This window comes from Pseudorca crassidens, chromosome X (genome assembly GCF_039906515.1).
Source record: "Pseudorca crassidens isolate mPseCra1 chromosome X, mPseCra1.hap1, whole genome shotgun sequence".
Classification (NCBI taxonomy): Eukaryota; Metazoa; Chordata; class Mammalia; order Artiodactyla; family Delphinidae; genus Pseudorca; species Pseudorca crassidens.
Window position 1 is genome coordinate 134,281,605 of NC_090317.1, and position 27,529 is coordinate 134,309,133.

General features: G+C 51.4%; 1 pseudogene; it reads left to right on the top strand.

Moving 5' to 3' along the window:
- The first annotated feature begins 953 nt into the window (after window positions 1-953).
- The window catches only part of LOC137216739 (mitochondrial import inner membrane translocase subunit Tim8 A pseudogene), a 63,511-nt pseudogene continuing 36,935 nt past the window's right edge, over window positions 954-27,529 (top strand).

The window sequence follows — 27,529 nt, forward strand, 5'->3', positions numbered from 1 at the left end:
CAAACAACCACCCGCGTACGGCACTGATATCCCTAAACGGGTGAAATCCACTCTCTTGGAGGGGCACCGGGGGTCCTTTGGCCCATCTTCCCACTCACCTGGACGTGGCGATTATTTCAAAAGCAAAAGCAAAAATGAGAGCACCAGGAACCCAGCTTTCCCCTCTGTCCCCGCCGTCCACTTATCCTATGCATCATGTCTGGATTTGTACTTTACTGGCTCTGGTTCACCTACCTGCGAGATCCTTCCAACACACACAGGACCACGGCACTGCTCTGCGGAAACTACCCACACGGCTTCCCTTGCCTTCTCCGTGGAGCCCAAGTTCCCCATCGCGGCTTCCGAGGCTGCCACCTGTGGGCAGCGCGCTCTGTTTATCCGCTTGCGTTACGCCTCCAGCTGCTCCATCCCAGCCCTGGGATCCTTCGTTACATCTGCCTGCTTCCTCCGCTGTCTTTCCCTCGCTGGATGGAGAAGTTCCAGGAGAGACAAGGATTTCAAAGCCTCCAGGATGGAGCCCTACACCATGCCGGCATTTAATAAACAGCTGACACTTAGAAGAGGGCTGAACGGGTGGACAAAGAGATCTTTCAGGTCACTTAAGAGAAATGCACAGTGAGCCCCCGGGGGCCAGTGAGCTCCCGGGGGCCAGTTTTCTTCTCCTCTGCCTCCTCCACCTCTTCTTTCTTCTTTTTCCCCCAGGCTCCAGAGTACATCTGTTCTTTTCTAATTTGGGTGGACTTTCCATTTGCTTACACTTGTCAGTCCTTGGAGATCCCTTATCCTGTCACGTTCTCTGAGGTGACCCCGTTTACTGCAGCCTGAACGCCTCAGGGGTGCCTTGCAAGAGAAGTCACCAAAAATTATGTCTCATGAAAAAAAAAAAAAAAGGAACCAACACAAAAGTCTGAGCTACTCCATCTATATATTGTATGATCAATGGTCCCACAGGGATGTCGGAGGCAGAAGAGCTTCTGAGAGGTCTGTATCATCTTTTTAATACACACACAGACGCTGGAGGACACGCTATGGTCCCATTCTATGCACTTGGAAGGTGAGACTGGGAAGGGAAAGTAACTTGTCCAAGAATGCAGAAACGGTTGGAGAAGAGGGTCCGGATCTAGGGGGTCTCCTCTGTACTGTGGTCTCATACATCCTGAGAGGTAATTTCCCATCAGAGCTGGGTGATTCCTGCTCTTGCACTTAATATCCCCACAGATTAGACCTTGTATCCAGCCTCGAAGTGACCTAACAAGACGGAAGAGATCCTCTCTCAGGAGGTCCTACACTTGGCCATCAAAGCTTTCGTGACCCGTTGAATGTCAGCCGTTCTACTTCTTGAAGGAAAATGGTATTTCGAGTGTGTCCTCACCCTCCTTTCCTCTCTCTTTTTTCCTGCTGTCTTGGCTACCTCATTGGCCTAGGTTCCCCAACGTTCCGTCGTGTTCGAAGTGTGCCGTCGTCAGGGGTGAGTCTTTGGAAGTGACGTTGCACAAAGTCAAGGACGACATGGACCATTTCCAGGCGTGAGACTCCAGAGGAACCATCGGTAATACTCCAGGGGTAAAAAGCCAAAGTGTCCTCCTCGGCCTCACGGGTAGTCCTTCCACCTCTGACCACAGGGCTCAAGACGTCCGAAAATGAGAGCGAGATGCTTGGCGCCGAGGCGGGCAGAGTCACGGAGGTGACGGGCTTCCAACGAAGCGACCCGGCGGCCGTGGGGCTTCGCGGGTCAGAGCAAATGTTTGTACTCCCCGGGTGTTGACACCAATCTGGAAAAGGAAACCGTCTGCCCAGGAAGCGTTCTTATTTGGGCAATTAAGTGAAACTCCAGGAGCTGGGGAGACGGCTCAAGTTTGGCACAGGGGAAGAAATAAAAATGCACAAAAGAAAACATGATTTCGAGTTTTATGACGTGATAGAAATTTTGACTTTGGTTCTGTCCCAGCAACTAACTACCTCTGGGATGTTTTCCCTCTCCGTTGGCCAAGTGGCTACAAGAAGGCCGTGGAGGAGAGCCTGCTTCACATCCCCAGTTCATCCAGGGTTGACCAGCAGCCTCCTCTGGACACCCAGACCTTCCCTTTTTGTCCTTCACTGTCCACGCTGTCCACCGGGGTCATTTGGTCACCTGCTCCTGCCACCAGTCACGGCACCACCTCCTGCTAGACAGCTTGGGGAAATCAAGGATTAAGTAGACTCATGTAGGCACGTTATCTTCTGCTCACCTTGGAGAGGTAACAGTCAGAGATCTAGCTGTAAGTTCCTCAAAAACTGAAATGTAGAATTTCCATAGGAACGGGCAATTCCATGCCTGCGTAGACACCCAAAAGAATTGAAAGCAGAGAGTCAACTAAAATGTGTACACCATGTTCATAGCAGCCTATTCACAAGAGCCAAAAGGACAAAACTGCTCAGACGGCCATAAAACGATGGATGGATAAGAAAAATCCACACAGTGGAATATGCCTCAGCCATGAAAAGGAGTGAAGCCCTGACACAGGCTACAGCGTGGACGGACCTGGAACACACGATGCTCAGTGAGAGAAGCAGACGCAGAAGGACACACGGTGTGTGATCCCACTTACAGGAAACGTCTAGAACAGGCCAATCCACAGAGACAGAAAGTGGATTCTTTGTACCGGGGCTGGGGACGGGGTCTCCTTTTTGGGGGGATGAAAATGTTCTAGAACCAGATAGAGGTGGTGGTTGTACAACATGATGAACGTATTAAATGCCACTGAATTTTACACTTTAAAGTCATTATTCTTATATTTATATGAATTTCATGTCAATAAATTATTTTAAAAATATACTGGAAAAAATATGCATATGAATAAACATTCTTCCCCTTCAGTTAAAAAAAAACCCCAAAACCCCTGCATATACAGAGGGAGGTTTGAGTCCTCAAAACATGTAGAATCCTTCAGGAAGGTACTAAGAACCACAAGCGTTCAGGGAGCAGAGGCAATGGGCCAGCTTAATTAATCTACATGCGGAGAGCTTGCGAGAGACTCATATCCAGGGGCTGCTCCCCATGTTAATTTCATTTTCCACATCCAGGAGGATCTTTCCGGATAATCTCAACTGTTTTCTCATAGCTCACCCCGTCGCCAGCCTATACCCAGTATTTATTGATTTTCTGACTCAATAAAACCCTTCGGTCTGTGGCGATGCCTAATTCTCCTACCTTCCCCCAGGAAAATTTTAAAACACAAAGTCACTTTTGCTCTTAAACATTTAAAGCGTTACTTACTTTAACTCCTGGCGTGCCTGAAAAAAAATTCTTCTCAAGGGTATTATTTTTCTTTCCAGTTTCTATCCAATGTCCCCCAACCACGTCATTCATGGCAGGTGGGTTTATTTCTGAAACTCTCCAGGGACATCCCACACATCCTAGCTGGAGCTTACAGACGTCATCCTAAAGCATAGATTGTCGTCTTGGCACAGAAATATCCCTTTCTCTGATTTTCTCTGTAAAGCTTGTAGCATGTTAGGCTCTCCCTAGATCCATTGAGCTGCCGTTTGCAATTTTCTGTCTCTGCCGTGACTTCTCTCTGCTTTGGTACATCCCAGGTGTGCCTTTGTCCCCTAGGTGTCCCTTTGTCCCTTAGGGTTTGCAGGAAGCAACTTCATCTCCAATGGTTACCTTTGCATCCACACGAGGCATTTCCTGCCCATTGGTCCTGCCACCCCTCACTCTTCAAACTGAAGGTCTTCATTACTCTCAAGCAAAATCATGGGTTCACCAGGAATTCCATCACCATTTGTTGGCCTGGAATTGGGGGCATTCAAACGTGACTTCATGGGGGAAATGCACGATGTACAACAAGGAAGCCCAAGTCGAACTCAACATCACCGGGCATCCCATGGTCTACCTCACGCTGCTGTGAACATGGGGGTACAAATACCTCTTTGAGGACTTGCTTTCAATTCTTCTAGAATTACACCCAGAAGTGGAATTTCTGGGTCATATGGTAGTAGTATTTTTAATTTTTTGAGGAACCACCTAGCTGTTTCCCACATCAGCTACACCATTTTACATTCCCACCAGCAGTGCCCGAGGGTTCCCATTTCTCCACTTCCTGCTGGTGTATTTCTAAGAGGCGGGTAGAGAGAGAGAGAGAGAGAGAAAGAGAAAGAAAAAAAATTGAACAGTTTTGGTGTTTTAAATTTTTTGGGTGGTCTTCCGAGGTCTCTCTCATCACCAGCTCTCATTAATCCCCAAGGTTCTGATGTTACTTCTCTTTAGGACTAGGGATTCCCCCACATGGACCTTCTGGGCTCACGCCAGAGGCCGACCAGCAGTCATAGTGGTGGTGATGACAAATACCTGATGGGTGTTGGCTCGTGACAGACCCCCAGACATTGTCTACACTCACGTTATCCCTTCAGACCCCACACCAACCCCGTGAGCAGCCTGACGTTACCAGGCAGGACCCTGGCCCCAGTTCGGGGTCACACAGCTGGTCTGTGTCCCATGCAGGGCATTGGTTCCTCTCCAGCTTGACAACGTGTTTTTTTTTTAATTTATTTATTTTATTTATTTATTTTTGGCTGCGTTGGGTCTTTGTTGCTGCGCGCGGGCTTTCTCTAGTTGTGGTGAGCAGGGGCTACTCTTTGTTGCGGTGCGCGGGCTTCTCATTGCGGTGGCTTCTCTTGTTGCTGAGCACGGGCTCTAGGCATGTGGGCTTCAGTAGTTGTGGCTCGAGGGCTCTAGAGCGCAGGCTCAGTAGTTGTGGTGCATGGCATGTAGGATCTTCCCGGACCAGGGCTCGAACCTGCGTCCCCTGCGTTGGCAGGCGGAGTCTTAACCACTGCGCCACCAGGGAAGCCCCCCATCTTGACAACATTTTACGAAAGTTGCTCGTACCTGCTGCTCACCTCCTTCTGGGAACATTCTCAAGATATAAAATACCTACAAATCTGGTCCGATTGGGAATGCCTGTTATGAAACCTTGTGGGCTGTTCCTTCTCAGTGGAAAGTTAAAACCCAAACAGGTCTCACTCTGGATACCACTGTTCCCGTCTACTTGCTGATGGAAATGCTCCCCGGTCCATACAGGCAGAGCTTACACGCATCCCCCCGCAAACCAGGAACCGCACGGCGGGTTGGGTCAAAGTCAGCCAACCTACGTACCTCAGTGGGGAGGTGATGACGGTAGGGTTAAAAATTGTTGCTCCTGACTCTCTGGGGCCATCTCAAAAGGCACAATATCGTTTTATTGATGATTTCTGAATTTCCATTTGAATAAAATAAATGGCGTTACCTGCAGATAATAGCGCTGTTCAATATTTATGAAGTACCTTTTTAGAATAAATTCAGAAATTCGGTGTTAATCATTACAGCCATTACACTCCAAGAGCCCATAAATAAGCAAGGGAAACACCATTTATTTTTGAAAACCCATAATGGAAAGCAGCTGAGAACCCAGTTTCATTTTTAAGGAATCCGTCCTCCTGGGTTGGATTTATTGTGATTCTTCAGAGATGTTCTCGGCTTTACCCCGAGCCCAGAAATGTAGGTGTGATCATAACAGCTCTCCCCCCTGGCATTCATGTGCATAAGCGCTTTTTTATTTAAGGCAAGAAAAGCAGTTCAGCTTTTTTTTTTTTTTTCTGGCGGCGAAGTAGACTATTTGTCTCGTAGAGCTTGGAGCCCTGCACAGAGGGCTGGTGCCCAAACCCCCACATGTGAGAGTAAACGGGTCTGATTTGAAAGTGAAACCAATAATCGTATTGTAGGGCCGGAGGAGCAAAGACCAGCAAAGACCCAGAGGAGACGCGTGGATTTGCTTGTTGTAGCAAAACACATTCGGGGCGACCCTTGGAAAAGCTTTTATGCAGAGAGTTCACATCAGGCTGGTGAATGGTCCTCGTGGCTTACCGCTCCCTGCAGGCGATGTCCACGGTAGGGCATGTGGCGGCCCAGAGGAGGCACCCACCCAAGGGTGGTTTTCTGCCCAGAGGCCCAGAGGCAATGCTAGCTGGCCTTTGCCCACTCCATCCAGGTAGATGAGTGTCCTGTGGTGCCCACAACAGGTGGTGACGCCAAACCAGGTTTAAACAACAGGAGGCCATCCTCCCCCATCCTGGGGACCAGACGTCTGAGGTCAAGCTGTCCCAGGGCTGTGCTCCCTGCAGAAGCTCGAGGGGAGGGTCCTTCCTGCCTCTTCCAGCTTCTGGGGGCTCCAGGCATCCCTGGGCTTGGGGCTGCATCCCTCCCGTCTCTGTCTCTGTCTTCCCGGGACTTCTCTTTTGTGTCTGCGTCTCTCCTCTTCTGTCTCTTAGAAGGACCCTGTCATTGGATGTAGGGCCACCCTCATCCAGGAGGACTTCAGCTCAGACCCTTCACTACATCATATCTGCAAAGGCCCTGTTTCCTAATAAGTTCCCATTCACAGGCCCTGGGTAGACATGAGTGTTTGAAAGACAGCTTTCAATACAGACAACCGTGATTTCTAGGTCCCCGGCCCCAGAAGCACCTACGACTCAGCCAGTTTCCTGATCAGGAGAATTCCATTCCAATGAGGTTAAACCATGTGAAAGCAAACGCACAGGCCGGTTGATGTAGAACATTACTATACCTGTGAGCATAGAGTTCATTAAGCCAGGATTTAAATTTTATTTTAAAGAATTTACTGCCTGCGTTCAGGCGCTTACAGTGAATATCCAATATCACAACAAATTTGTCTTTAAAAGCATAATAATTTAGGAAAGAGCAATCCTGTAAGTGGCAAACTGACTGCTGTGATTCTGCTTTAATTTGTTCTGGGAAAACTGAGACAACTGGATTGAATGGTAGCTCCCTCCTCCCTCAAAATAAAGATATGTCCTTCCAGAACCTCAGACGGGAATGTACCTGGACATGGGGGTTTTACAGATGTGATGAAGTAAAGGAGCCCAAATCCAGAGGCAACAAAGATGTCCTTCCATGGAGGAATGGATGTGCAAACTGTGGTACGTCCACAGAACAACACCCAGAAACAAATGAGGAATGAGTTCTTCATCCATGCAGCTACGCGGGTCACAGTTACCTGCATTTTTCTAAGTGAAACAAGGCTCAAGATTTTGTACGATTCCAGGACATTCTGGAAAAGGCAAAACTGCAGGGGTGGAAGGAAGGGGAGTGGTTTTGAGGTTTTTGGAGTGGTTGCCTATAAAATGAATGCACAAGGAATCTTCACAGGGACGGGATTCCCCGCATGTACATTCCCCGCATGTACTAGACGCATCACTCTAAACGTGTATCTGTCAAAACCCGTACAAATGTACATCACAAGGAGTGGATTTTAAGGGATGCAAATTAAAAAAAGAAATTCACCTAGGATGTCAGGGGATCCCGGAATAGAATGCAGACTGTGACAGACGAATTTCGCTGTTGCAAATATAAGACATAACCTCGCTGAGGGAGTGAGGAAAAGGGGAACTGACCCACGTAGCTGTGGGAAACCGTGTTTTGACTAGAATCTGTAAGGCTAAAGACAAAAAGGAAACTAACCCTAAATGGTGTACTCTAGTGAGTAAACTGGCCCCTTATGGGAGGAGAGGTTAACGAAACTGAAATTACATGGGTACTAGAGTGGAACAAAGAGCTAAAGAAATGGTAGGTTAGAAAGCAAAAATTCCTCCCCCTGGTTGCAGTGTTTACATTTCAAGTCCACATCACACTGAGCCGATATAGAATATATTCATCATCGTGGAATGTCCTATTGGACAGTGCTGTTTGCAAGGTTCCCTGGCGTAATCAAGCAGTTAGAAGTGGTTCAAAGTTTGTTGCTGTGTGTCAGGGTTCTCCAGAGAAACAGAACCAATGCAGTAGATAGATGATAGAGATGGATAGATAGATGATAGATAGATAGATAGATAGATAGATAGATAGATAGATAGATAGATAGAGATGACAGGTAGATAATAGATTGATAGATGGTTGATAGAAAATTTTATTAGATAGATAATAAAGATAGATAAGATAGAGATGGATAGATGATAGATTTGATAGATATTGACAGATTGATAGATAGAGATGATAGAGAGAGAGATGAATTTGAACTGATGGATGGATGGATGAAAAGAGAGATGGATGGGGCTTCCCTGGTGGCGCAGTGGTTGAGAGTCCGCCTGCCGATGCAGGAGACACGGGTTCGTGTCCCGGTCCGGGAAGATCCCACATGCTGCGAAGCGGCTGGGCCCGTGAGCCATGGCCGCTGAGCCTGCATGTCCGGAGCCTGTGCTCCGCAACGGGAGAGGCCATGACAGTGAGAGGCCCGCATACCGCAAAAAAAAAAAAAAAAAAAAAAGATAGATGGATGGATGGATAATTGGTTGGGTAAATATAATAGATAGTTGGTAGATGATAGTAAAATAGACAGATGATAGATAAGTTTGAACAGATGGATGGGTGAAAAGATAGGTGGATAAATGGATGGATGGATGGTTGGATAGAGAGATATGATAGATAACTAATATAGATAGATGATAAGTAGCTGATAGAAAATAGGTGGATGAATTTGGATGGATGGATGGATGGATATAATAGATAGCTGATAGGTAGATAATACATAAATGATGGATGGATGCATGCATGGACAGACGGATTGATAGATGACAGATAGACGACATATAGTTAGATAATTTATTATAAAGAATTGGCTCATGCCATCATGGAGGCTGACAAATCCCAAGACCTGCAGTCCACAAACTGGAGACCCAGGAAAGCTGATGGTGTAAATTCCAGTCTGAAGGCTTGCAGGCTCGAGATGCAGGAAGAGCCCACATTTCAGTTCAAGTGCAGAGGCAGAATAAAGCCAACTTCCCAGCACCGAGGCAGGAGAAATTCCCCCTTATTCAGAGGAGGAATGAACTGTTAGAATGCCTTCAACTGATTAGATGCGGCCCACCACATTAAGAAGGCTCATTTTCTCTGCTCAGTCTATCCATTTAAGTGTTAAACTCATCCCAAAACACCCTAGCAGAAACACCCAGAATGATGTGTGACCAAGTGTCTGGACACCCGGCGGCCCAGCCACATAGCACTCACCCTCACACCCGGTGTGCTGGTAACTCTCATGCAGACAGAGCAGCTTCCTGCTCAGAGAAGCAGGTAGAGACCCCCTCCCAGTATGGGATGGACAGATGAGATCACCCCCTCCCGACTCTGAGAAACCGTGGAGTCAGTGTAAAAGTCCTGGCACCAGTTACTCCTCCCAGGACTGTGGTGGGTAGCATGCTAGGGCTGGCCAGATCTCTGAGTTTAGAGGGTCCTGACTTATTGGAAGTTGATGGGAATCAACAGTCAGTTTGAACCACGAGGACTTCTGCAAGATGGTGGTCCACAGAAGGTCTGCAAGGTGAACAGAACAGAGGTCTGGGGGCCAGGCTACCATTGTCAAGGACCAGGACGTTCTCGGAGAAAGGAACCAAGGTGGGTGGCAGAGAGGATACGGCACAGTTCTCTGGAGACTGCATCCACTTGGGCATCTTGGTGAACAAGGCCAATAGAGGGTGGAGACCACTTGGGTTTGGGGGGATCTGAAAAGACAATTCTACCAGGGGAAGTTGAATGGAGCCTTTCATTTATTCATGGATGGCTTGGCCAGAATTCCTGGGGCCTCACAGGAAGTGGGTTACTAGGCAACCGCATCAACAAGTGAAGACACTTGTTCATCACAGGAGTCAGTGGGACTCAGGGCACCATGTTTTTTGCCTCATGGGGGCACCGAGACCCTGGATGGGAAGCACAGGGAAGAAGAGAAGCCTTTAATTACTGCCTGTCCATGTCCCCATGGACCTCGGAATGGGAAGACACAAGGTGCCCGTGGACAGGAGGTGGACACTGTCCTCCCAGGACTCAGAACACAGAGGTCCCACCTTAGCAGAGGATGGCAAGGAGGCTCTCCGGGGATTCTGGTGGAGAAAGATGGGTTAGACAAGGGTATCCATTTCCTAGGATTGTTGTAACGAAGCACCACAAACTGGGAGGCTTAAAACTACAAAAATTTATCATCTCTCAGTCCTGGGGACCAGACATCTGAGGTCAAGGTGTCCTAGGGCTGGTTCCCTCTGGAGGCTCCAAGGGAGGGTCCTTCCCGCCTCTTCCAGCTTCTGGGGGCTCCAGGCGTCCCTGGGCTCGTGGCCGCGTCCCTCCCGTCTCTGCCTCTGTCTTCTCGGGGCTTCTCCTCTGTGTCTGTGTCTCTGCTCTTCTGTCTCTTGAAAGGACCCTGTCATTGGATTTAGGGCCACCCTCCTCCAGGAGGACCTCATCTCAGACCCTTCACTTCATCACGTCTGCAAAGACCCTGTTTCCAAATAAGGTGCTGTTCCCAGCAACCAGGGATTAGGACGTGGGCATGTCATGTTTTTGGGGGGAAGGGCACAATCCATCTCAGTCCAGCCCGTAAGCAGTGTTCTGGGTCTTCCCTCCTTCCCCCTGGTTTCCGTGACCTCCCCTCTCTGTGTCCAGGAGCTGTGCTTGCCCGATGCCTTCCACGAGCCGCAGGACAGGATGGGGAGTCGCTAGCCTGGCCCCAGCCCTTCAGGATTATCGTGTTAGCGACTCCCCCACCCTGTTAGCGCCCCACCCAGATTGCATTAGCAGCGGCGGCCCTTGCAAATGTGATGAGAGACTCGTACATGCAGAATGCACACGGCGAATCCAATTTTGCAAATTACATTACTCGTTGGAGGAACAGGTTTTCCGGGGATAAAACAGATAAACACCAGATACAGTGCCTGCCGGGGCGAAATCATATCCCGTTCTGCCTCAGGGTGAGGCCGGGCCCAGGGCGCTGGCCCACGCCAGACACTCACCAGGGACAGGATGGACATGACAGCTCTGTAGGCACCTCTGTGCACAGGGTCACCTGTCAGAGGACAAGTAAGAGGGTCTCGGCTGTCTTTGCAAGGAGGAGACTTTGGGCTAACCCCGTGGAGATTCTGCTGGTAGCAGGGCCACCTTTGGGTCACCACCTCCTGGGTCAGCGTGCAGTGGAGAATTTATCCTCACCCAAAGCACGGTGGCCTTTGCCCTCAGCTCCTAGGAGGTCACCTCCAAGCCCTTAGAATGCCCTGCCCTATGGAAATTTCTTTGGTCACCTGGGGGCTTCTGGCCAGGTAGACAGAGACAGAGTGATTCACTGTCGGGGCCTCGGGTCATGTGGAATCTGTGGTCGTCTGGGACAGCTGGAGGCTGCGTTAGCTACGTAGATGGGCAACAAGGTTGAAGTGATGGAGCCTCAGTGAAGACCCTGGACACCAAGACTCAGGGTCTCCCCTGGGTGGCCTTAGTCGGTGAGCACTGTCGCATCACTGTCAGGAGATGACGTCATCCCAACTCCACCGGGAGGGGCCCCCTGGATGGTCCAAGCTTGGACGCCTCCTGGACCCTCCCCATGCCCCCCTACCCTTGGCTGGGTTTCCTCTATCCTTTCATCCTAACACATGATAATCATGAATATAAGGGCTTCTAGCGAATTCTGTGAGTCCTTCCTGTGCATTTTCAAACATGAGGGTGGTCTCCGGGACCTCGGACGTTGCAGCTGGTGTCAGAAACGCGGGCAGTGTGGTGTGGAGTCCTCCCTACCTTGGTGGTCAGCCCCCCTGAAGACATCCCCGCCACCATCCAGCGCCCCTCTGATGGGGTCATTTTTCAGCCAACACGACCGTCCAAATAAACACCAAACTTCAAAACTCAAGATTCAGGATGCCACCAAGCCTCCAGATACAGCATGAGGGCTTCCTGGGGATGGGTTCACGGGCCCCAGAGGAGGTGGTCCCAATTCTTTGTAATTCTACTTCTGTGCACAGTGGGAGGGAGGGGGGACATGTTTCCAGTGTGGCTGAGAGATGCCCAGACCCGGTTCCTAGTGGGACCTGGTGGGTCCCAGTTCACTCACCTCAATGTGGGATCAATGCTCACTGAAGTTATGGGAAGCCAGGGAATCGAGGGATAAACCACCTCCATAAAATGCTGGCACTCACAGACACCGTGGATGGGGAATTCCTCTTCTTTTCCCTGGAGAGGAATCTCCGCTCGGTGTCCTTAGAAGTCCTTAGGACAGAGGCACGGAGGTGACACGCCAGCCTCCTTGGGGTGCTGCTGTCTGCAAGGTTTGGGGGAGCAGGTCCTGTAAGACTCTGAACATGCTGCAAGAATAAACCCTTGAAGCTGTGTGTTTAGCAGGTGGGCATCTTTCGTGCCCCAGGTGCGTCCAGGAACTCACGTGCTCTCAGCGTAAACCAAACAGAGACACGTGAGCAGGAAAGACCTCAGATGGTGCAGGGCAGGTTAAAGCAGTTATGGGGTAGGGGGTTCCTAAGAAACTTCTTAGGATGTAGAAGGTGGAGAAAGCCCCCCAGGAGACGTGACAAGTAAGCCAAGACACGGGTGCCCACCCTGAAGGAGCAGGAAGCCTTTGGGAGGGTGAGGAACAGAGGGAGACTGGAGGGGAAAGAGGCTGGGGGTGCTCCGGAGCTTGGGAACACCGTGGGGTGTGGGTGAGCTTGAGGAGAGGATGTGGGGGTCACGGGCAGGTGGACGACCCTGTAACCCACCCAGAGGTTCGCGTTTTGTTACAGATGGAAACCCGGGAGGACGTCAGGGCAGGAATTGACATGCTCTGATGTCGTTGGCTGTAAAGCTTCGCTGGCCCCATCATGGGAGCCGTCAGCAGGTGGGAACAGGGCAGGTGACCCCACAGTCCCGGACTGGCAGGCAGGCAGTTGCGGCCAAGTGGAGAGACTCGGATGGGGGTTCAGACGAAGGGGGATGCTTGCTCGTCCTCGGATCCTAGATCTTGTCTGCAGAGCAAGGGGTGCTGGATGCCAGTTCAACGATGGACCAGTAGGGAGAGACGCCTACTGGGGGGCTGCAGGAAGTACCTCTGGGCCATCTGGGGGGGCCCAGGCTCAGCGATGACCCCCTGTATCTGACCATGAAGTTAAAGGGTACAAGGACACCCCAAGACTTGGGCTAGGTGTCCCCGAGGGAGGCTGGCAGAAGCACAGCTGGGAAAACAGACAGTATCAGGTGATCTCCCCATGCCATCCATAAGCACAGCTCCACACAAGAGCCTGGAGACTCAGGACGAGAGTCCAGTCTTGGGCCTGAGCAGATGGCCTGAGCTCCGGGTGCCTCTGGGGAGGGGGAAGCCCAGCTGGGGATCCGGAGGGGTCATGGTCTGAGCCGCACCAACAAAATGGGGGCCTGAGGCTGTGACAGGTCCAGGGTCCCCTTGGGCACCTGCACGAACTTGGGCAAAATGGAGCCAGCTCAGGGCAGGGGGGAGGGTGGGGGGACCAGAGGCCCCGGACCTGGAGGATGCAGCAGAGCCGGGCAGGTTAGACCAGCACCCTAGGGAGATCCCTTCTCGCCCACATACACTGAACCCCAATAAGGCCACATGTTCTGACACACACTTGGGAGGGGAAGCATATCTTCGAAGAATGTGTCTCTGAGCCTCTGAGCACTGACCTGATATGGCCCAGACCCCTGCAGGGGTTTAATCTCCACCCCAGGGTTTTGTGGATGAAACTCCGGGACTCTGTACAGCCACCTGGACCACCCAGAGCCACCTGGAGGAACATGGGGACCCGCCTGGAAGACGCAGATGCCACTCTGTTCTCTGTCATAAAGCTCTTCTCGGCCGTGTGTGTGGTGAGGGTGTGCGTGTGTGTGCGTGTGCAGGCATGTCTGTATAAGCGTGTGGATGCATGTGTGTATATAAGCGTGTGGTGCAAGTGTGATGTATGTGAGTGAATGTATGTACAAGCATGTGGGTGCATGTATACATGTGTGCATGTATAAGTGTGTAGATGTTTGTGCAAGTGTGTACGCATGCATGTGTAAGCCTGTGGGTGCATGTATGAATACATGTATAAAATGTGTGTTGTATGTATACATATGCATGCGTGTGCATATGTCTATATATGATCCTGTGGAGGTATATAGAAATGTGTACGTTTGTGCATGCATGTGTGTATAAGCCTATGACTGTGTGTATAAGTGTGTGTTATGCATGTATGCATACGCATATGGGCACATGAATAAGCGTGTTCATGTGTGTACACACATAAGCTTGTGGTCTGTGTGTGTTCGTGCATGTGGACGCAAGTACAAGCCTGTGGGTGTACATATAAGTGTGTGACTCTGTGTGTGTGTGTGTGTGTGTGTGTGTGTGTGTAAAAACCCTGATGTGACTATTCCTCCTCCCGGGGCTGTGACTCTGAGCCCCTTTGCGTTTCAGAGCCAACAGGGGTGGACGCTCAGTGTGGGCAGCGCTCCCAGACTCGGCCACCATCGCTGTAGGTGTTCCCTGCAACCATGGAGCCCACAACAGAGGGTGGAGATTTTCCAACTGTGAAAACCTGAGCCGGGATGGGGCCGTCTTCCCATCCCCTCCCTTCTAATGCACAGTCCCATCTGGGGGGCCTGGGGGGTGGGCAAAGCTCTGTCTCCCTGCTGGCTGACTTAACAGCATCTACTGCAGGTATAGGACTGACCCCAAAACACGGCAGCGTGAAGGGCCACACACCGCCCTCCAAGAAACTCAAATGTGCAGCGTCCATAAAACAGTCCCTCGAGGAAGAGGCACGATCAGGGCCCGGCAGACGGGGGTCTCTGTTCAAATGTAAAAAGACCCTTAAACATGCAAATCTCGGAGGGCGGAGAGAAGCCTTTTCAGCTGGAGGAAGCCCTTGGGGGCTCAAGGCTCCCCTGCGCCCCTTCCCGGGCACCGGGCAGACTCCCAGGTGCTGCCACGTCGGCCCCTCACGTGCTGGGGGGGCCTCAGCTCTTCCCCGTGGCCACCCGCCGCGGCCACGGCCCACCGGAGGAGTCCACTCCCTAACGCGATGGTGACCTTTGGCACCCTGGCCGCAAAGAAGTACATTTTCAGACCTTTATCCTGATGCCGTCAGAGAAGGTGAGAGGTCCCATCCTTCATTCGCTGCCGACGAACTGCGTTGCTCGCGGTCCAGACCGGGTTTCCTGAATTCCGTCCTTCGGCAGGGCGGCTGCGTGGGACCCTAGCGGGATCCATCAACCCCCCTCGGCCTGCCCGGCCGGCCCTTGGGCGGGGACGGGGGGTGCGGCCGGGGACACAAGGGCAGGGCCCCCTGCCCCCCACTCAGGGTGCCATTCAAAGGCTCCCCGCTTCCAATTAATTTCCGCGTCATCCCCAAATTCAATTAGATGGGGACCCCGTGTAAGGGAAGAAAGCGGCCGACGTCCCATCTTGACAAATTGCTGTGCTGAGCGGCGCATATCCCGCTGCGGTGCTGAGACTTGTTAATCTTCTCACTAATTCTCAATTACCGTAAAATGAAGCCATAAATCACGCGGACAGGGGATCGATGCAAACGTTGTTTTCCGGGTGATTGGCAGCTTCCCCAAAGGTTTTCTGTAAGTTGGTTTAAGGTTACCGGTTCTCCGGGGGGAGGGGACGGTGCTGGGTACAGAGGGGAGCAGGGGAGGAGAGATGCAGCTTCTCTCCGGGGACCCGGACTTCCGCTCCCCAACCCGGGCCCCCGGCCTTGGGGGACCCAGCGGAGGGACAGTGACAATTTCAGACCATCAGACACCCAATCCTTCTCCCTTTCGTACCTGCTGTAGCAAATGAGAAACAAATTAAATTTCACTCCACTCTCTCTGCAGAAACCATTTAAATTTTTCATGGAAACTAAATTGTCCCCAGACAAATAGCCCCCGATTGTATGAAAATATACTGCAGCGCTGGGGACAGAAATAAATTTGTGTCACTCCGGATATGCCTTTCTCTGTAATGTCATTCACCGCGGCCGATAAATGAGGCGCCCTCGGAACACAATGGAGAGATGGGCTTCGGGGGGTGCGGACCCCGCCGCGTCCCCCTCCTCCACGGTAGGGGCAACCTCATCGCGTTCCTGTTATTAATTTGCAGCCCCGGTATTACATTCATGAGGCCAAGATTGAAATGTAAATGAGACGCACGCGCACACACACGTCCTCGCTGGAGGAGACTCGAGAGGAACGTGAACACAGCTATCGTTCGCGGAGACGGGGCGCCCAGCGCATCAGTCGCCACGCAAGGGGTCCCCGGGGGGCATGGCTGCTACCTGTTGTCCCAGAGCAAGCAGTGTTCCCTGTCCCCCCCTCCGGCCCCACCGATGCCTCTGGTATGTAAATGCCCTTGTTTGGGGGTTTCTCTGTTATTTCCATATATCTCATCCCAGACCCCCCCACTCCCCCATTTGAGGGTGAGGGGGTGACAGATGGAGGACGCCAAGGCTTCCTGCCTGGGTCTCCTGGAGAAACACGGTACACATCTCACCTGCTTCCACCAGCCCCCAGGGGCTGTGAGCCTCACTGATGACCTTCTGTTTTGTTTTTTTTTTTAATTTATTTTTGGTTGCATAGGGTCATTGTTGCTGCGCGCGGGCTTTCTCTAGCTGCAGCCAGCGGGGACTACTCTTGGTTGCGGTGCACGGGCCTCTCATTGCGGTGGCTTCTCTTATTGCAGAGCACGGGCTCTAGGTGCACGGGCTTCAGTAGTTGTGGCTCGCGGGCTTCAGTAGTTGTGGCTCATGGGCTCTAGAGCGCAGGCTCAGTAGCTGTGACCCACGGGCTTAGTTGTCCCGCGGCATGTGGGACCTTTCCGGACCAGGGCTGGAACCCGTGTCCCCTTCATTGGCAGATGGATTCTTAACCACTGCGCCACCAGGGAAGTCCTGACCTTCTGTTTTAATTCAGCAGCTCGGCCGACTGCCCCAGAGCAAAAAAAGACACACCGGAGTCCAGCGTGAGGACTGACTGCCGGCCAGCTCCACCCCATGGCAGGAAGGACCCGGCGAGGGGTATGCCCCCCACCCGGGAGGGCCAGCCAGAGTCACCAGGACTCAGGAGCATAGTGTCCCCTGCTAAGGTCACCGCCAGCTGTGGCTACGCAGCACAGTCTCCCGTTTTAGGGTTTCTGGCCTGGGAGTCAGTTCTATGGGTTTAGGGCATAGAGCAGCGGCATTTGGAGTCCGGAGGCCAGGTGCTAACCCAGGGGCTCACCATCCTCGTGGGGAGGTGGGCAGGGAGTTTGGCTTGGAGGTCCGCACCTGTCCCTCTGCTGAGGCTGAAGGTCCACCTGGTGCCCACATGGGAGTCCGGCTTCCCCCTCCCTCCACCCCCAGGACCGTGGCTCTCCGTGCTCCCGACTTGGCTTGGAGGCATCACAAAGGACCCCCCTGGCCCTGCCACCGACGGAGCCGGAGGGACCCCAGCCCGGCAGCCACAAACCCACACAGGCACTTTGCCACTTGCTGGATTCTCAGAACCACCCTCCAGGTGAGGTCCTGCCCGTTCAGAGTCAGGAAGTCAAGTCATGAAGACCTTGAGTCCCACACCCGGGTTCCTGGAGTGGCCACGGGAGGGACAGGAATCTAACCCAGGCCATCCTAGGCCGTCTTGTCCTCTGCAGTGCAGCTCAGCTGCATATTCCTAAAACTCAGGTTCCATGGACAGGTAATCAATGGGGATCTGTCAGCACCGCACTGTTTGTACAAACGCCACGGCCTCACGTGCACACAGACGCAGACCTCTGTAGCAGGTACACCTGAGCTGCACCTGGCAAAGCAGCCTGCTGACCTTAGGACAGGTGGCCCCTCTTAGGACTGGACGGTGCAGGGGACCCCTCAGAGCCACGACCCTTTACTCTTGTAACAGTGGAAACGGAGTCACCCCCAAGAGGCACTCAGCCTGTCACCTGCTCTCTCCCCAGCCACGCCCCACAAACCGATTGCTACAAAGGGTCAGCTCAAGAAACACATGGCCAAACCGATGGACAAACCTGGCTTCCAGGGGGATTTTGGAAGGCGGCACTGTTGGTTTTCCACCCCAGTGTGGATGCTCTGCTCCTCACGTGTTACCTGCATGGATATCCACGGTGGCTGTCATCAGCACACCTGTGCAGACACTACCCCGGTGTGTCTTAACCCCTCCACGTGCCTGCCTGGCAGTGACTACATGGAAAGGTGCCCCAGGCAGGGTTTGAAGGGTCTCAGGGTTGGAAGAAACAAATTCACCCTGAGCCAAGGGCACAAGGCAGGTGCAGGGGTGGGGAAGGGTCCCCTTCGGTGACAGGTGCTCTCAGCATCTCGTGGGGTAACCTGGTGGGGCTCTATGCAGGCATCCCCCCAAGGGGTGGTTTCTCTCAACAGCTCCCCCACTGCTTCCCAGGACCACGGTACGGGGCAGTCAGCTCTGCCTTTTCAAGGGGGCCCCTTGCCTTTTCTTCCCCTTTTGCCTTATCCAGAGGAGAGTAAGTTCAACTTGGCAGGACCAGTGTGGAAGCTTCACATGCTTCATGCAGCTGGATCAGGGAAGACCATGCAACTTTATTGGTTGAAAAAAGCTGCGATTTTCCCCCAGCCATGCATTTGGCCCCTGAGATTTTATTTAGTTCTGAACTCTAGAGGCAAAGAGAAGGGTACCATTTATCACACTCTGAAAAGAAACCACAGTGCATTTTTTAGAGCTGTTTTAGGTTCATAGCAAAATTGCGGGAAAGGTACAGAGATTTCCCACCTACCCACAGCCTCCTCTTACCCACCAAAGAGATGCATTTGTAATCAATGAATCTACACGGACACGTCACCATCACCCAAGGTCCAGAGTTTATAATAGGGTTCACTCTTGATGTTGGACATTCTATGGGTCTGGACAGATGTATAAAGACAGGGACCCACCATTAGAGCATCACACAGAGTAGTCTCACTGCCCTAAAAATCCTCTGTGCTCCACTGTTCATCCCTCCCTCCCCCAGCCCCTGGTGACCACTGATGCTTTTTCTGTCTCTATAGTTGTGCCCTTTCCAGGATGTCACAGAGGTGGAATCCCACAGTCTGTAGCCTTTGCTCATTGGCTGCTTTCACTTAATACTATGCATTTAAGGTTCCTCTCTGTTTCTCCATGGCTTCACAGCTCATCTCTTTTTAGTGCTGAATAGTATTCTACTGTCTGGATAGATCACAGTTTATCCATCACAAACTGAAGCACATCTAGATTGTTTCCAAGTTTTAACAATTGTAAATAAAGCTGCTATAAACATTCGAGTGCAGGGTTTCATGTGGACGTAAGTTTTCAGCTCTTTCAGGTAAATACCAAGGAGCATGATTGCTGGATTGTATCACCCTCATTTTTAAGAGACACAGTCAAACAAGAGTAACATGGACGCCCCAGAGAGATTTATGGGGGGATATAATGAAAAGTGTGTCCCAAAGTGATGAAATCACCATGAGATGTCCTTCAGCCCCACACTAATTTAGGACCCCAGGTTATTCATATGAAGACAGAATAAAGGCTTCTATGGGGATGCCAGCTGGGGACACCAAGATGGTCAGGATTCCTGGGGTTTCCAGCTGCTGCAGCCATAGGTAGGCTAGGAGATGTCGATATGGTTCATTCTTAGACCCAACTTAGGCAGCTCTGGACGTTCCAGGATCCTGGGGGACTCGCTCTCTCACCCACCCAGATTTTGACCATTTCACCCCCAGCTGGACAGGAGAAAAGTCTAAGGACTGCAAACCCACCCTTATGTATTTCATTTTTTTTCTAGATGGATGCGGTACATTGTTAACCATTCAGGAAGTTTCTAGATTTTTCTGGACCATCTCAGTTTTTCCTGGCTTGGTGAGCTTGGAAAATTAAAATTGTAAGCCACCCTCCAAAAGCCAAGCTAATGATTGTTGTAAGGATGTGGCAATTCTGCTCCTACGCAGATACCCAAAAAGTGGAAAACTGGAATTCAAGCAGATACTTGCATATGCATTATTCACAAAAGTCATAAAAGTGGAAACAGCCCACATGTGCACCATACTGATGGCTTCTCCTTCAGAAAATCAGAGCCAGTGGAAAAGGGCAGAAGGTTTTTCACTGCTCATCAAAATGGTATTAGGCCCCCAGAGATGGAAACAACCCAAGCGTCCATGGATGGGTGGATGGATGGATAGATGGACGGATACATGGATGGATAAACCGATGGATAAACCACGGAATATGACTCAGCCATGAAAAGGAGTGAAGCTCTGACACAGGCTACCACGTGGACGGACCTTGAACACACGATGCTCAGTGAGAGAAGCAGACACAGGAGGACACACAGTGTGTGATTCCATTGATACAAAACGTCCGGAACAGGCCAATCCACAGAGCCAGAAAGTAGGTTCATGGTTACCAGGGGCTGGGGGAGGGAGAGGGGGGGTGACAGCTCATGGGGTCAAGGGTTCTGGGTGGGGTGAGCAAAAAGCTTTGAAACTAGATCGTGGTAGTGGTTGCACAGCACCGTTTGTGTATTTTAAGCCACAAAATTTGAGGTGGTGAAGGTGGACTTTATATATATATATATATATATATATATATATATATGTATATGTTTTACCCCCGTTTTTAAACCCTGTGATCTTCGCTCGTCAAGGCCCATATCCAGGTCCAGGTAGTTGCTACGACTTCCCAGAAAAAGAATAAAGCTGGGACCATGGGACAAGAGGGGTGGCTGTGAGGTCACAGGTGTGTAGGTGGGAGAGAGAGGCAAGTTGGTAGCTTCTCACGCCGGGGCACCTCCATCCTTCGCCCCACTTCATGATTCCACTTGGGAAGCCCTACGTGAATCCCATAGCTTCTAGATAACCTGCCCATCTTCCTGGGGCAAAGAGGGTCTCACCCAGGGCGGAGACGGAAGGAGCCTCAACGAGTCGGTATAGCCAATTCACGGTAGAGACCCTGATCTGTCCCGACACCACCACACTGCTCCACACAGACGCCATTGTCTCCATTCTCCGTGTCTCCAAATATCTTTTTAATTGCTTATCAAATGGATAATTATTGTACCGTAAAATCTTCAAAGCCACCCCCACCGCTCCATCCAGTCAGGCGGACGAATTTTTATACGATGATGTATCACGATGGATTATGCTAATCGGCTTGTTAATAGCTCTTAAGAGCATTAAAATCCACCAGCCCCCTCGGATGGACCGGGGAACGTTTTTTTTTACCCAGCAGAGAGGCTGCAGCCGTCACGCCAAGGCCGGTAAATAATGGCAGACTCTCCCAAGACTAAAGAAATACTCCGTTAAATTATTTATACGTTCATCAAAAATACAGTCGTGCCGACGTATCGGTAGCTCATCACTAATTGTTTTATGGATTTGTGATGAATCACCGATCTGGACGGTGAACCGCCTGCTTTCTTTTCCCTCAGCCTATTATGGGCCCCTCCCAAATCCTGTTTTCTCAGCCGGATGCCGAGTGACTGACCATTGGAGGTTTGGCAAAGAGGCAGGAGCGTGGGGCACCCCTGGTGTCAATGTCCGCGTTCAAACACAGCTCCATTTCCGCACAGAGTCCCACAGTGAGGATGGGGCTTTCCTCGTGGTGACATTTGCCGCTCCGAGTTATTCGGAGGTGCGTGTTTATACACAATTCTTCATGCCAAAGTGCTCCAAGTGACGTTCCATTGTTTTCGGTTTTTCTCTTTGAATTCACAGCCTTCCCGAGTTGAACAGCATGATGCCGTGAACATGCCAGGTGGAGGGTGTGAACGGGGGTGGCCCAGACGCTGCATCTGATAGTCCAGCCCAGAACCCTCTCCACCACCTTCTTCCCTACTTCTGCCACCTGCGAGTGAAAAGAAAAAAATTTCAGCACAAAGCAGCCACCCGAAAGCTCACTCTGCCCATCCTTCCCATGGGGGCTGGGAACAGGCTGTCTCGGAGGTCTCCATTCATCCCCTCGGTGAGGGAGGGATGCTCACCCTAGGTGACAGGAATGACATGATGCAGGACACCCGACACCGGCCAGATGTGGTTGGTGACCGTTTACTAGCTTCACATGCTCACAGCCCCGGGGGAGGACACCACAAAGGGCCCCATAAAGGTCACAGGTGAGAACAGAGTGAGTCCCCAAAGACTTAGGAGGCAGACGTTCCAGTAACAACAGGGTGGAGGTGACTCCTGGTTCCTGGCGGTGGCCCCTGGCTCCACTTGTTTGGATAATCCCCTGGGCTGGCAGGAGACAGAAACCCATCCATTTGGGATAAGCAAGCAGTGCGCTTGGTCCCCAAGACAAGCCGGGGTGCTTGGCTGGGGGTCCTCCTCCAGGGGAGCTGCGTGGGGAGGGCACCTCACAGGTAGGCCGCTGGGACCCTTCCGGTTTCGCCCAAATGTCAAGGCAGATCGCGATAGAGGGGTCTATTTTAGGTGTCCCCTGACACACAGCCCAGCGCAAGGAGCAGTGAAGGTTCTCAGACCATGATGTTACAGGAAGACACACCTAGGCTCCATCTTCGTTTCTTTTTTTTAAACTTTTAATTTTCTGTTGGAGTAGAGTTGATTTACCATGTTGTGTTAGTTTCAGGTGTGCCACAAAGGGATTCAGTTATACATGTACATGTGTCTATTCTTCTTCAAATGCTTTTCCCATGTAGGTTGTTACATAATATTGAGCAGCGTTCCCTGTGCTCTACGGTAGGTCCTTGTAGGCTCCACCTTCTTGCCTCCTGGAGCCCAGCAGTGCCACACGTTGTGGGCGTCGGGACCCACGTGGGGAGGACAGGGTGCCTCCACGGGGCTAATAGGAAGAGTTTTGACGATGAGGCAAAGATGTGGGTGGAGCTCAGGATGGAGTAGACCGTGGGGAACCCCCGGAAAGTAGCACGGGGCATGTTTCCATCTTGGACCAGAGGTGGCAGGTGAGGGCTTTGTTTCCAGTGGCTGGAGAGGGAGCTGTCTGGAGACGGCCCCCTGAGACGATGGCCAGCTGCGGGGGGTTAACTGCCTGCCAGGTTGCAGGCAGCTCCTCCCTCCCTGCTGTCTTCTCTATGGCTCCCTAGTGACCAAAGCCAACCAACGCCAGGGTTGCCGAAACCCCCAGCATGCTCCCCATATAGGTCAGCCCCAAGCACAGATAGGACAGGGAAGGTGGCCATGGGTCTGAAGCGGCCCTGGAAAGTGAGCCGCACAAGGATGCTGAGTACCTGCTCTTGTTCATCCCTTATTATTGATTGACTGCTTGATCGATCGATTGAATACAGGGCAAACACTATTGTCAGTGATGTAAGGATGAGAAAACATGGGTGGCCTGGGTGACCAGGTGTCACTCTAGGGAGTTTTAGGGCAGAGGCCATTCTGTAGGGAGCTACTCTGTATGATACTGTAATGATGGACCCATGCCATTACATATTTGCCCAAACCCACGGGATGGACACCACCAAGAGTGAGCCCTGATGTAAACTACGGGCTTTAGTTAATAATAATGCATCAGTATCGGTGTGTCAACTGTAGCAAAAGAAGTAGCACACGCACTCAAGATGTTAATAGTATGGGAACGTGTGGGCAGGGAGAAGGGATACTCAGTACTTTCTGCTTGAGTTTTCTATAAACCTAACAGAGCTCTAAATAGTAAAGGCTGAGCATTACAGAAACAAAGAAACAGGCATGGTAACCCCTCTGGGGGTGCCTACAATCTGGCAGGGAGGTGATTAAAGAAGCAATCGGAATATGGCGTACAACCTGTGTTGTGTGTGTGTGTGTGTCTTAGAATTACTCCTCTTTGTTTTTCAATGTCCAAAACATGGCAGTCTTTTTGTAGGAGATAAGGTAAATCGTTACCGTAAAGCATTTTTGAAATCAATTCTGGGTTCTTGATATCCACGCATAAAAAGATTTTGGACAATAAAATACCATTATTGTCTACTAAAATGTACCCATGTGACTTAGAAAGTGAATCCATATACTCTTTATCTCCTCTTATGAACTTTCATCAGGAAGATATTCTAATTTTTTTTAGTTTCGTATCTTTTGATTGGCTACAGCTAAGTTTATTCCTCTTTTAATTTTCAAAATTTTTATTGGAGTCTAGTTGATCTACAGTGTTGTGTCAGTTTCAGGTGTACAGCCAAGTCAATCTGTTATACGTATACATAAATATATCCAATGGAAACGGGCAAAGTTCAGGGAAAGAGCAAAGCTGTCTCAGGCGATGGGGAATTTCTCTACCGGAGATGCCCAGGAAAGGCGGAATATCCACCTTAAAGAGAAGTTGGTCAACACGTCTCAGAGAAAAGGGAAATGACCAGCCAACATCCAAAGCAGAGCCCCCCATGGCACCTTGGTGAATCTGCCCCCCCACCGGGAGAGCAGACAACAGCTTCCCTTGCTCTGCAGCCGGGCTGGTCTCCACGCCCGGAGGTGAGGCACTCCACGCTGGGATATCCAAGGCGCTTCCCACTGAGAAGCCTCGCAGAGGACCCCTGGCCGGGATGTAGAACAGGTACACTCCCATAGTAGACTTGAGCAGCGTGCCTCAAATTAGAACAGCAGCTCAGAGGAGAGGAGAGGAGAAATTCTCCAAAGATCACAGCGTCTTCCCCATCATTATAATAATATCGCACTGCTCACCTTCAAAGCGCTCTGCAGACGCGGGCTAATCAATTAAACATGCTCTTATCTTTTCTGATTGGAGTCCTGCTATGTGGGTCAAAAAGGCAGGACAGCGTTCCCCCAGAATGAAGAATCTTAAAAGGAAATGCAGACGTGCATCTATTCTGAATTTCGCTGGATGTGAGCGCTGTCGGCGGACTAAAGTCTGTTATTAAAAAAAAAAAAAAGATCCTGCAAGAGGGTTTTGGGCGGTGGTGGTGGTTTTATGATTTTATTTTGAGTTGTCGTTTTCCACGAACCAAGGTGAGTTCTGGAGGAATATATCCCTGCAAAACAAAAATCTCTTTGGTCTGTGAATGGACCACGAGCCTCTCAGTCTGAATGAGACTTTTCTCTGCTTCTTATCTTTTTCTATTTGATTTAGAGTCTAAATCTCTTCATAATGTAAATATTCTGTTATTTTAAAGTACTACGGAGGCCACTTCTTATGATGGGGACCAAGGGACACAGAGACGCTCTGCTGTTTTTCCAATAATTGCAAAGCTGTTTGGTCGCCTGCCAACATAGACCGTAGCTTTGGTCCCCACCCCCATACCCACCGCCGTGGCTTGTTTCTAAGAGAGCAGTTTTACACCAGGTCTGAGGACCCAGTTGGGGAGATTTCATGGATCTTCTGAAGTAAAGTGACCATAGTCTCTGCCAGGGATGCTCCAGAAACTCCAGAGAACACCAAGAAACCTCCAGGTAATGGTCCTTTCCTCCCCTGGGGCATGTGGGTGCAACCATCCATGTGAGGGCTGGGCAAGCCATCCGGAGGAGACCCATGGAGTACCTGCAGAGTTCTCACTTTAGAAAACTTGGAGAGGTTCTGGAGATTCGAGTGTGCCCCCGGGAATATCCTGCCTGGGTCTCCAGTATCCTTCCCACTACCCTGTAAGATAGGCATCATTGCCATCTCCACTGAATTGATCCTGCCTCATGGATTGGTGGAAATTTAACTTGTATGGACACTTTAAGGGGGACACGCCCTCCGAATAATCATCCAACCTTGATTGTGACCTTTTTTTTAATCCAGGGTTAACTGTGGACAAGGAATATAGGGTAGCCAAGAATTGGAACCACGTCTGATCTATAGCAACTCTTTGTCTGATCTATACCTCCATTCCGGAGGTAGCCCTTGAGTATAGGTGTTCAAGACTCCCTCTCAAACGCATGTGAGGGAATCCTAAGTGGGAGGACCAGAAGGAGACCTAGAACACGCCCATGTTAGAATAAGCTGCTCTGTTGAGTACCATCCATCCATCCAGAAGAGTACACAGACCACAACCTTACATCCCAATGAATCACCACAAAGTAAGCACACCTGTGTAACCGCGTCCAGGACAAGACACCTGTGTAACCGCGTCCAGGACCAGGACACCTGTGTAACTGTGTCCAGGACAGGACACCTGTGTAACTGTGTCCAGGACCAGGACACCCGTGTAACCGCGTCCAGGACCAGGACACCCGTGTAACCGCGTCCAGGACCAGGACACCCGTGTAACCGCGTCCAGGACAGGACACCTGTGTAACCGCGTCCAGGACCAGGACACCTGTGTAACCGCGTACAGGACAGGACACCTGCATAACCGCGTCCAGGACAGGACACCTGCGTAACCGCATCCAGGACGAGGACACCTGCGTAACCGCATCCAGGACCAGGACACCTGTGTAACCACGTCCAGGACCAGGACACCTGCGTAACCGCGTACAGGACAGGACACCTGCGTAACCGTGTCCAGGACAGGACACCTGCGTAACCATGTCCAGGACCAGGACACCTGCGTAACCACATCCAGGACGAGGACACCTGCGTAACCACGTCCAGGACCAGGACACCTGTGTAACCACGTCCAGGACCAGGACACCTGCGTAACCGCGTCCAGGACCAGGACACCTGCGTAACCGTGTCCAGGACAGGACACCTGCGTAACCGCGTCCAGGACCAGGACACCTGTGTAACCGCGTCCAGGACCAGGACACCTGTGTAACCGTGTCCAGGACAGGACACCTGTGTAACCGCGTCCAGGACCAGGGCACCTATGTAACCGCGTCCAGGACCAGGGCACCTGTGTAACCGCGTCCAGGACCAGGACACCTGTGTAACCGCGTCCAGGACCAGGACACCTGTGTAACCGCGTCCAGGACAGGACACCTGTGTAACTGCGTCCAGGACCAGGACACCTGCGTAACCGCGTCCAGGACCAGGACACCTGCGTAACCGCGTCCAGGACAGGACACCTGTGTAACTGCGTCCAGGACCAGGACACCTGCGTAACCGCGTCCAGGACCAGGACACCTGCGTAACCGCGTCCAGGACAGGACACCTGCGTAACCGCGTCCAGGACCAGGACACCTGTGTAACCGCGTCCAGGACCAGGACACCTGTGTAACCGCGTCCAGGACCAGGACACATGTGTAACCATGTCCAGGACAGGACACCTGTGTAACTGCGTCCAGGACCAGGACACCTGTGTAACCGCGTCCAGGACCAGGACACCTGTGTAACCGCGTCCAGGACCAGGGCACCTATGTAACCGCGTCCAGGACCAGGGCACCTGTGTAACCGCGTCCAGGACCAGGACACCTGTGTAACCGCGTCCAGGACCAGGACACCTGTGTAACCGCGTCCAGGACCAGGACACCTGTGTAACCATGTCCAGGACAGGACACCTGTGTAACTGCGTCCAGGACCAGGACACCTGTGTAACCGTGTCCAGGACCAGGACACACACCAGCTCCCGGTCCCGAGCCCTCCCCGAGATAACCCCACTCCTGACTTTCAACACTGTAGACTCATTGTGGCTGCTTTGGAACTTTCTAAAGTTGCAGACTTGCAATCAGCATGCAGTCTTTTGCATTTTGCTTCCCCTGTTATCAAGCCAGGCTGTGAGATTCATGCATGCTATCGTGCCCTGTGTGAGATTGTTCATTGCCAAGTAATATTCCATTGCAGGAATCCATCATGATATATTTATCCATTCTACCATTGATTGAGGAGTTGGTTCCACTTTGGGGCCGTTACAAGTTATTCTGCTATGAAATTTCTTGCACATGTCTCCAGGGCACTGGTGCATGCCTTTCCACTGTGTAC